Source organism: Tigriopus californicus, chromosome 6 (assembly GCF_007210705.1).
Source record: "Tigriopus californicus strain San Diego chromosome 6, Tcal_SD_v2.1, whole genome shotgun sequence".
NCBI classification, from domain to species: Eukaryota; Metazoa; Arthropoda; class Copepoda; order Harpacticoida; family Harpacticidae; genus Tigriopus; species Tigriopus californicus.
Window position 1 is genome coordinate 10,023,118 of NC_081445.1, and position 3,357 is coordinate 10,026,474.

Genomic DNA, 3,357 nt, shown 5'->3' on the forward strand with positions numbered 1-3,357 from the left:
AGGCCTTGACTTGGTAAATCATGGCCTTTTTACTAAAAGGCTCCATGAGATTGGGATCCAAGGCAAGGTTTTCAATTGGTTAAGAAGTTTAATTTGTGGTAGGGAAGCAAATGGTTAAAGTTGAGGGATCCCTTAGTGACAAACATGAGGTCAAGTCGGGTGTTCCTCAGGGCTCCATTTGGGACCTCTCCTTTTCATCATCTTCATTGCTCCACTTCAAAAGCTTCCTATGCTGATAATACAAAATTGGTGTGTGGTAGTAATGGTCAGAATTCCGTTTGTCTGGTAGAGGTCTTGGACCAAATCTACTCTTGGGTTGCTGCTAGCAGGATGCTGGTAACATGGCACTCAATGGAGAGAAATTCCGCTCAATGACCTTTGGGTCAACGCCTTTGAATACTCTACTCGTAGATAATGGAGGTAAAGATATTGAGCAAGTCTCGTCTATGAAAGATTTAGGCGAACTCCTCCAAAAAAAATGAAATGATCGTTAAGCATATCACGTTGAAAGTTGGCAAAGCTTTTCAAATAGGTGGGGGTTCTTGTGTTTGACTTAACCTTTGATTGCCTTGATGCTAATATCCTGTGCAGCAAAATGAAAATTCTTGGATTCGATTACAATATTGTTGAATTGACAGTCATTTCCAAATGACTGGTGTCAAAAAGGTTTGGTCTACAATGCCTCTTCAGAAGTCATATATAATACATAGTATATACTCAAATCGGGTCCCGGATCAAAAAGTAGCGGTGGGAAGTCCTTAAAAAATGTAACAAGATTTGAAACCAAGTATTGTATTGTAAATCAGTATTTTTAAGGGCAAGTAAAATGTTTTATCCTGATCGTCCCAGTTGAGGATACATTATAGGAAAATAGCAGAAGATGACAATTTCGGTAAAGATTTTACTTTGCTAAGCTGTCGTGGAAAAAAAGAAAAAAAGATCAAGGCCACTCTGGAGTGTACATAAAGGTAATAAGTGATGAGCAGTTTTGGGTTTTTGGGTCATCACAGTTACACCATTTTAAATTTTATGGGATTACTGCAGTTTTGTTACTTGTCATTTTGTTACTTCTGCCCTGGGTAAAATGTATTCTGACTAGGTAATATCAGGACTAAAAATTGTACTTGCCTATAACCACATTGAAGGTGTTTTTGTTTCAAACCTTGTTATACTTGCACTGCTTTATTGTTTACATCTGCTCAATCCAATTCAGTTGGACAAAAGACCTGATTCAAGGCAAAGTTCTAAAGCAAATGCGCCGAAGGCTCCCGCATTCTTGTTTTTTTCCTATTTTTTTGTTTTCCGAAGATTATCCCTTTTTGGAGCCGTTTTGGAGGACAGTATCAAATAACAGCGAGAAAAATAGAACAAAAGTCATCAAATCAGTTTTTTTCTTAAGGTTAAATTTCTTAAAGAGCAAAATTAATGTTTGAACGACACATAATATGTGATAACTTAACCAATTAACTTTCTAATATACTATGCTACAAATATTTACAATATATGTATGTTCATTTTGACGTGTTAAATTTCCTTCCCCGCCCAAGTTTCAAATTTAGGCATATTTTTTTTTCCAAAAGATTGTTCCTGTTTTAGGTTTTAAACTTGAAGTGGTTCAAGCTTTGAAAATATATGTTTTCCCTGATTTGTGTTTTCTTTATTTTCATCAGCTTGGCAAATATTTTGTCAAATAAACATAGCATAGAATGGGAGTAATTAAGTGTGCTAAGCAAATACACATAGCTAACAAACCTAGTACTTCAAAGTTGTCCAGTACATTAAGATAAGGAAAAATAATTGAGCTTTGTAGACAGGGCTAATTTTCCAGGTACAAAATTTTCAAGGTACAAAATGATATTGACTCCTCTAAGCTTTCAAATGCAACCAGCTTTGAAGAAATACATAAAATTTCAAAGCTCATTAGGTCAACATGTTTACAGGAAACTTCAAATTTTAGCCCTATTTGAAACAAAATGAAACATTGATTTTGCAAAGCATGGCCTTGATGGGGAGGAGATCAAGATAATGAGCAGGTCTCATCTATGAAAGATCTAGATGTAGTCCTCCAAAATAGTGGAAAGTTCGATGAGCATATCCAGTTGAAGGTGGGTAAAGCTTTTCAAATGTGTGGTTGGATATATCGCACGTTTAAGTTCAGAGACAGCATCACGATGCTAACTCTGTACAAGTCGATTGTTCAGCCGCATCTTAAATATGCCTCTCCCATTTGGGCTCCAATTAGTTCAGCAGGTTTGCAAAAGCTCGAGCAGGTCCAAAGATGTTTTACTAGGAACATTGAAGATATGAGAGAGCTCTCGTATTGGGAGAGGTTAGAAAGGTTGGGATTGTACAGTACTCAGAGAAGGTACGAAAGTGTATTGTTATCTGGGGAAACTATTGCCGATACGACTGCAGGTATTCCCCCCGGGGTCGACAAAATAAGATTCACACACCCTGCGTTGGCGATTTCTGTCCCGTTTGCTGCCGTTAGTCGCGTTCTTGACGGCGTCGGCGTGACGCCCTCAGGTATCAATGAGCCTGGGAAGACTGTCCTTGTTGCTCCCGTGTCTAAAATGGCCACCACTGATGTTGACCCACCAGAAGGAAACTTGCACTCAAGAGTGGCCTTTGGAATCTTAGGGATCCAATGATCGCCCCTGATTGACGTATTAATTCGAGAAATTCTTGACTCTGGTGATCTGTCCATGGGCATATTCTCTATGGCTCTGACGTTTCCTCCAATACTTCTGTGACGACTTCTGCCTCTATCATGAGTCCTGGGTCTGTTGAGGGTCCTTTCTCTGCTATTGGACCGGGGCCTTCCCTCTCTGCCCCTGGACCAACTTCTGTCTTGATTCCTTCGACGAGAGCAATCCCTTGCCAGATGACCTGGTTGTTTACATTCATAACAAACCATCGTATTTGGCGGACATCGACCGTGAGTATGTCCTTGACGTCCACATTCATTGCAAGGGGCACCAACCGTAGATATGGAACATGACGGGACAGCTTGCTCACGCGTTTCCCTCGCAGCTTCAAACGCCATGGCCGTAGCAAGTACCCTTTCCAATGTTGGGTCAACGATTTCTAGTAATTTGAAGAACAGTTCCGTCTCATGTTTACAGGCCAGAATCAGTTCGAACATATAGTGCTCGTCCATTGTCATTTTGTCGAGCTCTGCTTCGTCCCCAATTGCCCGCATCTGACTGTAATAATCCGCCAACTTTTGAGATTTCTCCTTCTTCATCTGCTTCCAGGTCAATCGTCTCCTAAACAATGGATGAATTTCCAAAAATCGATCCTCCAGGACCTCGAAGCAAGCATTGATTGTCAGGATTCCAACCAACCTTGTCTTCA